General features: G+C 37.5%; 16 non-coding genes across 16 annotated transcripts; 4 read left to right on the top strand and 12 right to left on the bottom strand.

The window, feature by feature from the left end:
• Positions 1-676: 676 nt before the first annotated feature.
• On the bottom strand, positions 677-749 carry TRNAF-GAA (transfer RNA phenylalanine (anticodon GAA)). The gene has a single exon. It is a non-coding gene; the product is annotated as a tRNA-Phe (tRNA).
• Positions 750-1561: 812 nt separating this feature from the next.
• On the bottom strand, positions 1562-1634 carry TRNAF-GAA (transfer RNA phenylalanine (anticodon GAA)). The gene has a single exon. It is a non-coding gene; the product is annotated as a tRNA-Phe (tRNA).
• An 814-nt stretch (positions 1635-2448) lies between these two features.
• Positions 2449-2521, bottom strand: TRNAF-GAA (transfer RNA phenylalanine (anticodon GAA)). The gene has a single exon. It is a non-coding gene; the product is annotated as a tRNA-Phe (tRNA).
• A 778-nt stretch (positions 2522-3299) lies between these two features.
• Positions 3300-3372, top strand: TRNAF-GAA (transfer RNA phenylalanine (anticodon GAA)). Its single transcript has one exon. It is a non-coding gene; the product is annotated as a tRNA-Phe (tRNA).
• A 735-nt stretch (positions 3373-4107) lies between these two features.
• TRNAF-GAA (transfer RNA phenylalanine (anticodon GAA)) lies at positions 4108-4180 on the bottom strand. Its single transcript has one exon. It is a non-coding gene; the product is annotated as a tRNA-Phe (tRNA).
• An 812-nt stretch (positions 4181-4992) lies between these two features.
• Positions 4993-5065, bottom strand: TRNAF-GAA (transfer RNA phenylalanine (anticodon GAA)). The gene has a single exon. It is a non-coding gene; the product is annotated as a tRNA-Phe (tRNA).
• Positions 5066-5879: 814 nt separating this feature from the next.
• TRNAF-GAA (transfer RNA phenylalanine (anticodon GAA)) lies at positions 5880-5952 on the bottom strand. Its single transcript has one exon. It is a non-coding gene; the product is annotated as a tRNA-Phe (tRNA).
• A 778-nt stretch (positions 5953-6730) lies between these two features.
• Positions 6731-6803, top strand: TRNAF-GAA (transfer RNA phenylalanine (anticodon GAA)). The gene has a single exon. It is a non-coding gene; the product is annotated as a tRNA-Phe (tRNA).
• Positions 6804-7538: 735 nt separating this feature from the next.
• On the bottom strand, positions 7539-7611 carry TRNAF-GAA (transfer RNA phenylalanine (anticodon GAA)). Its single transcript has one exon. It is a non-coding gene; the product is annotated as a tRNA-Phe (tRNA).
• Positions 7612-8423: 812 nt separating this feature from the next.
• Positions 8424-8496, bottom strand: TRNAF-GAA (transfer RNA phenylalanine (anticodon GAA)). Its single transcript has one exon. It is a non-coding gene; the product is annotated as a tRNA-Phe (tRNA).
• An 814-nt stretch (positions 8497-9310) lies between these two features.
• On the bottom strand, positions 9311-9383 carry TRNAF-GAA (transfer RNA phenylalanine (anticodon GAA)). Its single transcript has one exon. It is a non-coding gene; the product is annotated as a tRNA-Phe (tRNA).
• Positions 9384-10161: 778 nt separating this feature from the next.
• TRNAF-GAA (transfer RNA phenylalanine (anticodon GAA)) lies at positions 10162-10234 on the top strand. The gene has a single exon. It is a non-coding gene; the product is annotated as a tRNA-Phe (tRNA).
• A 735-nt stretch (positions 10235-10969) lies between these two features.
• On the bottom strand, positions 10970-11042 carry TRNAF-GAA (transfer RNA phenylalanine (anticodon GAA)). Its single transcript has one exon. It is a non-coding gene; the product is annotated as a tRNA-Phe (tRNA).
• An 812-nt stretch (positions 11043-11854) lies between these two features.
• TRNAF-GAA (transfer RNA phenylalanine (anticodon GAA)) lies at positions 11855-11927 on the bottom strand. Its single transcript has one exon. It is a non-coding gene; the product is annotated as a tRNA-Phe (tRNA).
• Positions 11928-12741: 814 nt separating this feature from the next.
• On the bottom strand, positions 12742-12814 carry TRNAF-GAA (transfer RNA phenylalanine (anticodon GAA)). The gene has a single exon. It is a non-coding gene; the product is annotated as a tRNA-Phe (tRNA).
• A 778-nt stretch (positions 12815-13592) lies between these two features.
• Positions 13593-13665, top strand: TRNAF-GAA (transfer RNA phenylalanine (anticodon GAA)). The gene has a single exon. It is a non-coding gene; the product is annotated as a tRNA-Phe (tRNA).
• Positions 13666-13993: the final 328 nt, after the last annotated feature.

Below are 13993 nucleotides of genomic sequence, written 5' to 3' on the forward strand. Positions count from 1 at the left end.
TCAGGTTCTGGTCTTCAAGAACATTTCATGTTATTACAGTTGGCATTATTATTAGCCCCAATAAAATAATTTCTTATTAGTAGAGCTTGCCAAATAGCTCAGTTGTGACAACATTAGACTGAAGATCTAAGGGTGTCTTGTTCAATCCTGGGGTTTAGCATGGTTGGGTGTTTGCTTTTGCTACTGAATAGCAATTTAGCAGCAAAAACTGTTGTGTTCATGTTTTGATCTTGAAAAGCATTTTATGTTATTTTTAGTTTGCAAAATCTTTAGCTCCTAAAAAAATACATTCTTATCAGTATAGCTTGCCAAAATAGCTCAGTTGTGAGAGCAATAGACTGAAGACCTTAAAATCTCTAGTGTACGATCGTGGGTTTCCACATGTTTGGGTGTTTGCAGTTTGTTACTGAGTAGCAATTCAGCAAAAAGAAATTTAGCAGCAGAAACTTTCATTTTCAGGTTTCGCCCTCTAGGACACTTGATGTTCTTTCAGTTTGCCTTATCTTAAACACCAAAAAAGACTTTCTAAACGTCAGACTTATACACAATAGCTCTTTTGTGAGAGCATTAAACTAAAGATCTAAAGGTCCTGGGTTCGATCCCAGGTTTCGGCATGTTTAGTTGCTGTATTTTTGCTAAATTGCTATTCTGTAACAAAAACAACAGCAACTAAATATGCCGAAACCCGGGATCGAACCAGGGACCTTTAGATCTTCAGTCTAACGCTCTCCCAATTGAGCTATTTCGGCTAATTGTGAAAGATGTGAAGTCGTACTTGGGGTTTTAGGTTAGGAAAAAAAGAGCATCAAGTGTTCTTGAAGAGCAACACCTTATAATGAAAGATTCTGCTGGTAAATTGCTATTCTGTAACAAAAATACAGCTACTAAACATGCCGAAACCCAGGATCGAACCAGGGACTTATAGATCTTCAGTCTAATGCTCTCCCAAATGAGCTATTGCAGCTACGTCTGACATTTGGAAAGTCTTTTTTGGTGTTTAAGATAAGGCAAACTGAAAGAACATCAAGTGTCCTAGAGGGCGAAACCTGAAAATGAAAGTTTCTGCTGCTAAATTTCTTTTTGCTGAATTGCTACTCAGTAACAAACTGCAAACACCCAAACATGTGGAAACCCACGATCGTACTAGGGATTTTAAGGTCTTCAGTCTATTGCTCTCACAACTGAGCTATTTTGGCAAGCTATACTGATAAGAATGTCTTTTTTTAGGAGCTAAAGATTTTGCAAACTGAAATAACATAAAATGCTTTTCAAGATCAAAACCTGAACACAACAGTTTTTGCTGCTAAATTGCTATTCAGTAGCAAAAGCAAACACCCAACCATGCTAAACCCCAGGATTGAACAAGACACCCTTAGATCTTCAGTCTAATGTTGTCACAACTGAGCTATTTGCCAAGCTCTACTAATAAGAAATTCTTATATTGGGGCTAATAATAATGCAAACTGTAATAACATGAAATGTTCTTGAAGACCAGAACCTGAACACGGCAGTTTCTGCTGCTAAATTGCTATTCTGTAACAAAAAAAACAGCAACTAAATATGCCGAAACCAGGGATCGAACCAGGGACCTTTAGATCTTCAGTCTAACGCTCTCCCAACTGAGCTATTTCGACTAATTGTGACAGATGTGAAGTCGTATTTGGGGTTTTAGGTTGGGAAAAAAAGAGCATCAAGTGTTCTTGAAGAGCAACACCTTATAATGAAAGATTCTGCTGGTAAATTGCTATTCTGTAACAAAAATACAGCAACTAAACATGCCGAAACCTGGGATCGAACCCAGGACCTTTAGATCTTCAGTTTAATGCTCTCACAAAAGAGCTATTGCGTGTAAGTCTGACGTTTAGAAAGTCTTTTTTGGTGTTTAAGATAAGGCAAACTGAAAGAACATCAAGTGTCCTAGAGGGCGAAACCTGAAAATGAAAGTTTCTGCTGCTAAATTTCTTTTTGCTGAATTGCTACTCAGTAACAAACTGCAAACACCCAAACATGTGGAAACCCACGATCGTACTAGGGATTTTAAGGTCTTCAGTCTATTGCTCTCACAACTGAGCTATTTTGGCAAGCTATAATGATAAGAATGTCTTTTTTTAGGAGCTAAAGATTTTGCACACTAAAAATAACATAAAATGCTTTTCAAGATCAAAACCTGAACACAACAGTTTTTGCTGCTAAATTGCTATTCAGTAGCAAAAGCAAACACCCAACCATGCTAAACCCCAGGATTGAACAAGACACCCTTAGATCTTCAGTCTAATGTTGTCACAACTGAGCTATTTTGCCAAGCTCTACTAATAAGAAATTCTTTTATTGGGGCTAATAATAATGCAAACTGTAATAACATGAAATGTTCTTGAAGACCAGAACCTGAACACGGCAGTTTCTGTTGCTAAATTGCTATTCTGTAACAAAAGAAACAGCAACTAAATATGCCGAAACCCGGGATCGAAACAGGGACCTTTAGATCTTCAGTCTAACGCTCTCCCAACTGAGCTATTTCGACTAATTGTGACAGATGTGAAGTCGTATTTGGGGTTTTAGGTTGGGAAAAAAAGAGCATCAAGTGTTCTTGAAGAGCAACACCTTATAATGAAAGATTCTGCTGGTAAATTGCTATTCTGTAACAAAAATACAGCTACTAAACATGCCGAAACCCAGGATCGAACCAGGGACTTATAGATCTTCAGTCTAATGCTCTACCAAATGATCTATTGCAGCTACGTCTGACATTTGATAAGTCTTTTTTGGTGTTTAAGATAAGGCAAACTGAAAGAACATCAAGTGTCCTAGAGGGCGAAACCTGAAAATGAAAGTTTCTGCTGCTAAATTTCTTTTTGCTGAATTGCTACTCAGTAACAAACTGCAAACACCCAAACATGTGGAAACCCACGATCGTACTAGGGATTTTAAGGTCTTCAGTCTATTGCTCTCACAACTGAGCTATTTTGGCAAGCTATACTGATAAGAATGTCTTTTTTTAGGAGTTAAAGATTTTGCAAACTGAAATAACATAAAATGCTTTTCAAGATCAAAACCTGAACACAACAGTTTTTGCTGCTAAATTGCTATTCAGTAGCAAAAGCAAACACCCAACCATGCTAAACCCCAGGATTGAACAAGACACCCTTAGATCTTCAGTCTAATGTTGTCACAACTGAGCTATTTCGCCAAGCCCTACTAATAAGAAATTATTTTATTGGGGCTAATAATAATGCAAACTGTAATAACATGAAATGTTCTTGAAGACCAGAACCTGAACATGGCAGTTTTTGCAACAATTAGCCGAAATAGCTCAATTGGGAGAGCGTTAGACTGAAGATCTAAAGGTCCCTGGTTCGATCCCGGGTTTCGGCATATTTAGTTGCTGTTGTTTTTGTTACAGAATAGCAATTTAGCAGCAGAAACTGCCATGTTCAGGTTCTGGTCTTCAAGAACATTTCATGTTATTACAGTTGGCATTATTATTAGCCCCAATAAAATAATTTCTTATTAGTAGAGCTTGCCAAATAGCTCAGTTGTGACAACATTAGACTGAAGATCTAAGGGTGTCTTGTTCAATCCTGGGGTTTAGCATGGTTGGGTGTTTGCTTTTGCTACTGAATAGCAATTTAGCAGCAAAAACTGTTGTGTTCATGTTTTGATCTTGAAAAGCATTTTATGTTATTTTTAGTTTGCAAAATCTTTAGCTCCTAAAAAAAGACATTCTTATCAGTATAGCTTGCCAAAATAGCTCAGTTGTGAGAGCAATAGACTGAAGACCTTAAAATCTCTAGTGTACGATCGTGGGTTTCCACATGTTTGGGTGTTTGCAGTTTGTTACTGAGTAGCAATTCAGCAAAAAGAAATTTAGCAGCAGAAACTTTCATTTTCAGGTTTCGCCCTCTAGGACACTTGATGTTCTTTCAGTTTGCCTTATCTTAAACACCAAAAAAGACTTTCTAAACGTCAGACTTATACACAATAGCTCTTTTGTGAGAGCATTAAACTAAAGATCTAAAGGTCCTGGGTTCGATCCCAGGTTTCGGCATGTTTAGTTGCTGTATTTTTGCTAAATTGCTATTCTGTAACAAAAACAACAGCAACTAAATATGCCGAAACCCGGGATCGAACCAGGGACCTTTAGATCTTCAGTCTAACGCTCTCCCAATTGAGCTATTTCGGCTAATTGTGAAAGATGTGAAGTCGTACTTGGGGTTTTAGGTTAGGAAAAAAAGAGCATCAAGTGTTCTTGAAGAGCAACACCTTATAATGAAAGATTCTGCTGGTAAATTGCTATTCTGTAACAAAAATACAGCTACTAAACATGCCGAAACCCAGGATCGAACCAGGGACTTATAGATCTTCAGTCTAATGCTCTCCCAAATGAGCTATTGCAGCTACGTCTGACATTGAGAAAGTATTTTTTGGTGTTTAAGATAAGGCAAACTGAAAGAACATCAAGTGTCCTAGAGGGCGAAACCTGAAAATGAAAGTTTCTGCTGCTAAATTTCTTTTTGATGAATTGCTACTCAGTAACAAACTGCAAACACCCAAACATGTGGAAACCCACGATCGTACTAGGGATTTTAAGGTCTTCAGTCTATTGCTCTCACAACTGAGCTATTTTGGCAAGCTATACTGATAAGAATGTCTTTTTTTAGGAGCTAAAGATTTTGCAAACTGAAATAACATAAAATGCTTTTCAAGATCAAAACCTGAACACAACAGTTTTTGCTGCTAAATTGCTATTCAGTAGCAAAAGCAAACACCCAACCATGCTAAACCCCAGGATTGAACAAGACACCCTTAGATCTTCAGTCTAATGTTGTCACAACTGAGCTATTTGCCAAGCTCTACTAATAAGAAATTCTTATATTGGGGCTAATAATAATGCAAACTGTAATAACATGAAATGTTCTTGAAGACCAGAACCTGAACACGGCAGTTTCTGCTGCTAAATTGCTATTCTGTAACAAAAAAAACAGCAACTAAATATGCCGAAACCAGGGATCGAACCAGGGACCTTTAGATCTTCAGTCTAACGCTCTCCCAACTGAGCTATTTCGACTAATTGTGACAGATGTGAAGTCGTATTTGGGGTTTTAGGTTGGGAAAAAAAGAGCATCAAGTGTTCTTGAAGAGCAACACCTTATAATGAAAGATTCTGCTGGTAAATTGCTATTCTGTAACAAAAATACAGCAACTAAACATGCCGAAACCTGGGATCGAACCCAGGACCTTTAGATCTTCAGTTTAATGCTCTCACAAAAGAGCTATTGCGTGTAAGTCTGACGTTTAGAAAGTCTTTTTTGGTGTTTAAGATAAGGCAAACTGAAAGAACATCAAGTGTCCTAGAGGGCGAAACCTGAAAATGAAAGTTTCTGCTGCTAAATTTCTTTTTGCTGAATTGCTACTCAGTAACAAACTGCAAACACCCAAACATGTGGAAACCCACGATCGTACTAGGGATTTTAAGGTCTTCAGTCTATTGCTCTCACAACTGAGCTATTTTGGCAAGCTATAATGATAAGAATGTCTTTTTTTAGGAGCTAAAGATTTTGCACACTAAAAATAACATAAAATGCTTTTCAAGATCAAAACCTGAACACAACAGTTTTTGCTGCTAAATTGCTATTCAGTAGCAAAAGCAAACACCCAACCATGCTAAACCCCAGGATTGAACAAGACACCCTTAGATCTTCAGTCTAATGTTGTCACAACTGAGCTATTTTGCCAAGCTCTACTAATAAGAAATTCTTTTATTGGGGCTAATAATAATGCAAACTGTAATAACATGAAATGTTCTTGAAGACCAGAACCTGAACATGGCAGTTTCTGTTGCTAAATTGCTATTCTGTAACAAAAGAAACAGCAACTAAATATGCCGAAACCCGGGATCGAAACAGGGACCTTTAGATCTTCAGTCTAACGCTCTCCCAACTGAGCTATTTCGACTAATTGTGACAGATGTGAAGTCGTATTTGGGGTTTTAGGTTGGGAAAAAAAGAGCATCAAGTGTTCTTGAAGAGCAACACCTTATAATGAAAGATTCTGCTGGTAAATTGCTATTCTGTAACAAAAATACAGCTACTAAACATGCCGAAACCCAGGATCGAACCAGGGACTTATAGATCTTCAGTCTAATGCTCTACCAAATGATCTATTGCAGCTACGTCTGACATTTGATAAGTCTTTTTTGGTGTTTAAGATAAGGCAAACTGAAAGAACATCAAGTGTCCTAGAGGGCGAAACCTGAAAATGAAAGTTTCTGCTGCTAAATTTCTTTTTGCTGAATTGCTACTCAGTAACAAACTGCAAACACCCAAACATGTGGAAACCCACGATCGTACTAGGGATTTTAAGGTCTTCAGTCTATTGCTCTCACAACTGAGCTATTTTGGCAAGCTATACTGATAAGAATGTCTTTTTTTAGGAGTTAAAGATTTTGCAAACTGAAATAACATAAAATGCTTTTCAAGATCAAAACCTGAACACAACAGTTTTTGCTGCTAAATTGCTATTCAGTAGCAAAAGCAAACACCCAACCATGCTAAACCCCAGGATTGAACAAGACACCCTTAGATCTTCAGTCTAATGTTGTCACAACTGAGCTATTTCGCCAAGCTCTACTAATAAGAAATTATTTTATTGGGGCTAATAATAATGCAAACTGTAATAACATGAAATGTTCTTGAAGACCAGAACCTGAACATGGCAGTTTTTGCAACAATTAGCCGAAATAGCTCAATTGGGAGAACGTTAGACTGAAGATCTAAAGGTCCCTGGTTCGATCCCGGGTTTCGGCATATTTAGTTGCTGTTGTTTTTGTTACAGAATAGCAATTTAGCAGCAGAAACTGCCATGTTCAGGTTCTGGTCTTCAAGAACATTTCATGTTATTACAGTTGGCATTATTATTAGCCCCAATAAAATAATTTCTTATTAGTAGAGCTTGCCAAATAGCTCAGTTGTGACAACATTAGACTGAAGATCTAAGGGTGTCTTGTTCAATCCTGGGGTTTAGCATGGTTGGGTGTTTGCTTTTGCTACTGAATAGCAATTTAGCAGCAAAAACTGTTGTGTTCATGTTTTGATCTTGAAAAGCATTTTATGTTATTTTTAGTTTGCAAAATCTTTAGCTCCTAAAAAAAGACATTCTTATCAGTATAGCTTGCCAAAATAGCTCAGTTGTGAGAGCAATAGACTGAAGACCTTAAAATCTCTAGTGTACGATCGTGGGTTTCCACATGTTTGGGTGTTTGCAGTTTGTTACTGAGTAGCAATTCAGCAAAAAGAAATTTAGCAGCAGAAACTTTCATTTTCAGGTTTCGCCCTCTAGGACACTTGATGTTCTTTCAGTTTGCCTTATCTTAAACACCAAAAAAGACTTTCTAAACGTCAGACTTATACACAATAGCTCTTTTGTGAGAGCATTAAACTAAAGATCTAAAGGTCCTGGGTTCGATCCCAGGTTTCGGCATGTTTAGTTGCTGTATTTTTGCTAAATTGCTATTCTGTAACAAAAACAACAGCAACTAAATATGCCGAAACCCGGGATCGAACCAGGGACCTTTAGATCTTCAGTCTAACGCTCTCCCAATTGAGCTATTTCGGCTAATTGTGAAAGATGTGAAGTCGTACTTGGGGTTTTAGGTTAGGAAAAAAAGAGCATCAAGTGTTCTTGAAGAGCAACACCTTATAATGAAAGATTCTGCTGGTAAATTGCTATTCTGTAACAAAAATACAGCTACTAAACATGCCGAAACCCAGGATCGAACCAGGGACTTATAGATCTTCAGTCTAATGCTCTCCCAAATGAGCTATTGCAGCTACGTCTGACATTGAGAAAGTATTTTTTGGTGTTTAAGATAAGGCAAACTGAAAGAACATCAAGTGTCCTAGAGGGCGAAACCTGAAAATGAAAGTTTCTGCTGCTAAATTTCTTTTTGATGAATTGCTACTCAGTAACAAACTGCAAACACCCAAACATGTGGAAACCCACGATCGTACTAGGGATTTTAAGGTCTTCAGTCTATTGCTCTCACAACTGAGCTATTTTGGCAAGCTATACTGATAAGAATGTCTTTTTTTAGGAGCTAAAGATTTTGCAAACTGAAATAACATAAAATGCTTTTCAAGATCAAAACCTGAACACAACAGTTTTTGCTGCTAAATTGCTATTCAGTAGCAAAAGCAAACACCCAACCATGCTAAACCCCAGGATTGAACAAGACACCCTTAGATCTTCAGTCTAATGTTGTCACAACTGAGCTATTTGCCAAGCTCTACTAATAAGAAATTCTTATATTGGGGCTAATAATAATGCAAACTGTAATAACATGAAATGTTCTTGAAGACCAGAACCTGAACACGGCAGTTTCTGCTGCTAAATTGCTATTCTGTAACAAAAAAAACAGCAACTAAATATGCCGAAACCAGGGATCGAACCAGGGACCTTTAGATCTTCAGTCTAACGCTCTCCCAACTGAGCTATTTCGACTAATTGTGACAGATGTGAAGTCGTATTTGGGGTTTTAGGTTGGGAAAAAAAGAGCATCAAGTGTTCTTGAAGAGCAACACCTTATAATGAAAGATTCTGCTGGTAAATTGCTATTCTGTAACAAAAATACAGCAACTAAACATGCCGAAACCTGGGATCGAACCCAGGACCTTTAGATCTTCAGTTTAATGCTCTCACAAAAGAGCTATTGCGTGTAAGTCTGACGTTTAGAAAGTCTTTTTTGGTGTTTAAGATAAGGCAAACTGAAAGAACATCAAGTGTCCTAGAGGGCGAAACCTGAAAATGAAAGTTTCTGCTGCTAAATTTCTTTTTGCTGAATTGCTACTCAGTAACAAACTGCAAACACCCAAACATGTGGAAACCCACGATCGTACTAGGGATTTTAAGGTCTTCAGTCTATTGCTCTCACAACTGAGCTATTTTGGCAAGCTATAATGATAAGAATGTCTTTTTTTAGGAGCTAAAGATTTTGCACACTAAAAATAACATAAAATGCTTTTCAAGATCAAAACCTGAACACAACAGTTTTTGCTGCTAAATTGCTATTCAGTAGCAAAAGCAAACACCCAACCATGCTAAACCCCAGGATTGAACAAGACACCCTTAGATCTTCAGTCTAATGTTGTCACAACTGAGCTATTTTGCCAAGCTCTACTAATAAGAAATTCTTTTATTGGGGCTAATAATAATGCAAACTGTAATAACATGAAATGTTCTTGAAGACCAGAACCTGAACACGGCAGTTTCTGTTGCTAAATTGCTATTCTGTAACAAAAGAAACAGCAACTAAATATGCCGAAACCCGGGATCGAAACAGGGACCTTTAGATCTTCAGTCTAACGCTCTCCCAACTGAGCTATTTCGACTAATTGTGACAGATGTGAAGTCGTATTTGGGGTTTTAGGTTGGGAAAAAAAGAGCATCAAGTGTTCTTGAAGAGCAACACCTTATAATGAAAGATTCTGCTGGTAAATTGCTATTCTGTAACAAAAATACAGCTACTAAACATGCCGAAACCCAGGATCGAACCAGGGACTTATAGATCTTCAGTCTAATGCTCTACCAAATGATCTATTGCAGCTACGTCTGACATTTGATAAGTCTTTTTTGGTGTTTAAGATAAGGCAAACTGAAAGAACATCAAGTGTCCTAGAGGGCGAAACCTGAAAATGAAAGTTTCTGCTGCTAAATTTCTTTTTGCTGAATTGCTACTCAGTAACAAACTGCAAACACCCAAACATGTGGAAACCCACGATCGTACTAGGGATTTTAAGGTCTTCAGTCTATTGCTCTCACAACTGAGCTATTTTGGCAAGCTATACTGATAAGAATGTCTTTTTTTAGGAGTTAAAGATTTTGCAAACTGAAATAACATAAAATGCTTTTCAAGATCAAAACCTGAACACAACAGTTTTTGCTGCTAAATTGCTATTCAGTAGCAAAAGCAAACACCCAACCATGCTAAACCCCAGGATTGAACAAGACACCCTTAGATCTTCAGTCTAATGTTGTCACAACTGAGCTATTTCGCCAAGCTCTACTAATAAGAAATTATTTTATTGGGGCTAATAATAATGCAAACTGTAATAACATGAAATGTTCTTGAAGACCAGAACCTGAACATGGCAGTTTTTGCAACAATTAGCCGAAATAGCTCAATTGGGAGAGCGTTAGACTGAAGATCTAAAGGTCCCTGGTTCGATCCCGGGTTTCGGCATATTTAGTTGCTGTTGTTTTTGTTACAGAATAGCAATTTAGCAGCAGAAACTGCCATGTTCAGGTTCTGGTCTTCAAGAACATTTCATGTTATTACAGTTGGCATTATTATTAGCCCCAATAAAATAATTTCTTATTAGTAGAGCTTGCCAAATAGCTCAGTTGTGACAACATTAGACTGAAGATCTAAGGGTGTCTTGTTCAATCCTGGGGTTTAGCATGGTTGGGTGTTTGCTTTTGCTACTGAATAGCAATTTAGCAGCAAAAACTGTTGTGTTCATGTTTTGATCTTGAAAAGCATTTTATGTTATTTTTAGTTTGCAAAATCTTTAGCTCCTAAAAAAAGACATTCTTATCAGTATAGCTTGCCAAAATAGCTCAGTTGTGAGAGCAATAGACTGAAGACCTTAAAATCTCTAGTGTACGATCGTGGGTTTCCACATGTTTGGGTGTTTGCAGTTTGTTACTGAGTAGCAATTCAGCAAAAAGAAATTTAGCAGCAGAAACTTTCATTTTCAGGTTTCGCCCTCTAGGACACTTGATGTTCTTTCAGTTTGCCTTATCTTAAACACCAAAAAAGACTTTCTAAACGTCAGACTTATACACAATAGCTCTTTTGTGAGAGCATTAAACTAAAGATCTAAAGGTCCTGGGTTCGATCCCAGGTTTCGGCATGTTTAGTTGCTGTATTTTTGCTAAATTGCTATTCTGTAACAAAAACAACAGCAACTAAATATGCCGAAACCCGGGATCGAACCAGGGACCTTTAGATCTTCAGTCTAACGCTCTCCCAATTGAGCTATTTCGGCTAATTGTGAAAGATGTGAAGTCGTACTTGGGGTTTTAGGTTAGGAAAAAAAGAGCATCAAGTGTTCTTGAAGAGCAACACCTTATAATGAAAGATTCTGCTGGTAAATTGCTATTCTGTAACAAAAATACAGCTACTAAACATGCCGAAACCCAGGATCGAACCAGGGACTTATAGATCTTCAGTCTAATGCTCTCCCAAATGAGCTATTGCAGCTACGTCTGACATTGAGAAAGTATTTTTTGGTGTTTAAGATAAGGCAAACTGAAAGAACATCAAGTGTCCTAGAGGGCGAAACCTGAAAATGAAAGTTTCTGCTGCTAAATTTCTTTTTGATGAATTGCTACTCAGTAACAAACTGCAAACACCCAAACATGTGGAAACCCACGATCGTACTAGGGATTTTAAGGTCTTCAGTCTATTGCTCTCACAACTGAGCTATTTTGGCAAGCTATACTGATAAGAATGTCTTTTTTTAGGAGCTAAAGATTTTGCAAACTGAAATAACATAAAATGCTTTTCAAGATCAAAACCTGAACACAACAGTTTTTGCTGCTAAATTGCTATTCAGTAGCAAAAGCAAACACCCAACCATGCTAAACCCCAGGATTGAACAAGACACCCTTAGATCTTCAGTCTAATGTTGTCACAACTGAGCTATTTGCCAAGCTCTACTAATAAGAAATTCTTATATTGGGGCTAATAATAATGCAAACTGTAATAACATGAAATGTTCTTGAAGACCAGAACCTGAACACGGCAGTTTCTGCTGCTAAATTGCTATTCTGTAACAAAAAAAACAGCAACTAAATATGCCGAAACCAGGGATCGAACCAGGGACCTTTAGATCTTCAGTCTAACGCTCTCCCAACTGAGCTATTTCGACTAATTGTGACAGATGTGAAGTCGTATTTGGGGTTTTAGGTTGGGAAAAAAAGAGCATCAAGTGTTCTTGAAGAGCAACACCTTATAATGAAAGATTCTGCTGGTAAATTGCTATTCTGTAACAAAAATACAGCAACTAAACATGCCGAAACCTGGGATCGAACCCAGGACCTTTAGATCTTCAGTTTAATGCTCTCACAAAAGAGCTATTGCGTGTAAGTCTGACGTTTAGAAAGTCTTTTTTGGTGTTTAAGATAAGGCAAACTGAAAGAACATCAAGTGTCCTAGAGGGCGAAACCTGAAAATGAAAGTTTCTGCTGCTAAATTTCTTTTTGCTGAATTGCTACTCAGTAACAAACTGCAAACACCCAAACATGTGGAAACCCACGATCGTACTAGGGATTTTAAGGTCTTCAGTCTATTGCTCTCACAACTGAGCTATTTTGGCAAGCTATAATGATAAGAATGTCTTTTTTTAGGAGCTAAAGATTTTGCACACTAAAAATAACATAAAATGCTTTTCAAGATCAAAACCTGAACACAACAGTTTTTGCTGCTAAATTGCTATTCAGTAGCAAAAGCAAACACCCAACCATGCTAAACCCCAGGATTGAACAAGACACCCTTAGATCTTCAGTCTAATGTTGTCACAACTGAGCTATTTTGCCAAGCTCTACTAATAAGAAATTCTTTTATTGGGGCTAATAATAATGCAAACTGTAATAACATGAAATGTTCTTGAAGACCAGAACCTGAACACAGCAGTTTCTGTTGCTAAATTGCTATTCTGTAACAAAAGAAACAGCAACTAAATATGCCGAAACCCGGGATCGAAACAGGGACCTTTAGATCTTCAGTCTAACGCTCTCCCAACTGAGCTATTTCGACTAATTGTGACAGATGTGAAGTCGTATTTGGGGTTTTAGGTTGGGAAAAAAAGAGCATCAAGTGTTCTTGAAGAGCAACACCTTATAATGAAAGATTCTGCTGGTAAATTGCTATTCTGTAACAAAAATACAGCTACTAAACATGCCGAAACCCAGGATCAAACCAGGGACTTATAGATCTTCAGTCTAATGCTCTACCAAATGATCTATTGCAGCTACGTCTGACATTTGATAAGTCTTTTTTGGTGTTTAAGATAAGGCAAACTGAAAGAACATCAAGTGTCCTAGAGGGCGAAACCTGAAAATGAAAGTTTCTGCTGCTAAATTTCTTTTTGCTGAATTGCTACTCAGTAACAAACTGCAAACACCCAAACATGTGGAAACCCACGATCGTACTAGGGATTTTAAGGTCTTCAGTCTATTGCTCTCACAACTGAGCTATTTTGGCAAGCTATACTGATAAGAATGTCTTTTTTTAGGAGTTAAAGATTTTGCAAACTGAAATAACATAAAATGCTTTTCAAGATCAAAACCTGAACACAACAGTTTTTGCTGCTAAATTGCTATTCAGTAGCAAAAGCAAACACCCAACCATGCTAAACCCCAGGATTGAACAAGACACCCTTAGATCTTCAGTCTAATGTTGTCACAACTGAGCTATTTCGCCAAGCTCTACTAATAAGAAATTATTTTATTGGGGCTAATAATAATGCAAACTGTAATAACATGAAATGTTCTTGAAGACCAGAACCTGAACATGGCAGTTTTTGCAACAATTAGCCGAAATAGCTCAATTGGGAGAGCGTTAGACTGAAGATCTAAAGGTCCCTGGTTCGATCCCGGGTTTCGGCATATTTAGTTGCTGTTGTTTTTGTTACAGAATAGCAATTTAGCAGCAGAAACTGCCATGTTCAGGTTCTGGTCTTCAAGAACATTTCATGTTATTACAGTTGGCATTATTATTAGCCCCAATAAAATAATTTCTTATTAGTAGAGCTTGCCAAATAGCTCAGTTGTGACAACATTAGACTGAAGATCTAAGGGTGTCTTGTTCAATCCTGGGGTTTAGCATGGTTGGGTGTTTGCTTTTGCTACTGAATAGCAATTTAGCAGCAAAAACTGTTGTGTTCATGTTTTGATCTTGAAAAGCATTTTATGTTATTTTTAGTTTGCAAAATCT

This window comes from Pseudophryne corroboree, chromosome 4 (genome assembly GCF_028390025.1).
Source record: "Pseudophryne corroboree isolate aPseCor3 chromosome 4, aPseCor3.hap2, whole genome shotgun sequence".
Lineage (NCBI taxonomy): Eukaryota > Metazoa > Chordata > Amphibia > Anura > Myobatrachidae > Pseudophryne > Pseudophryne corroboree.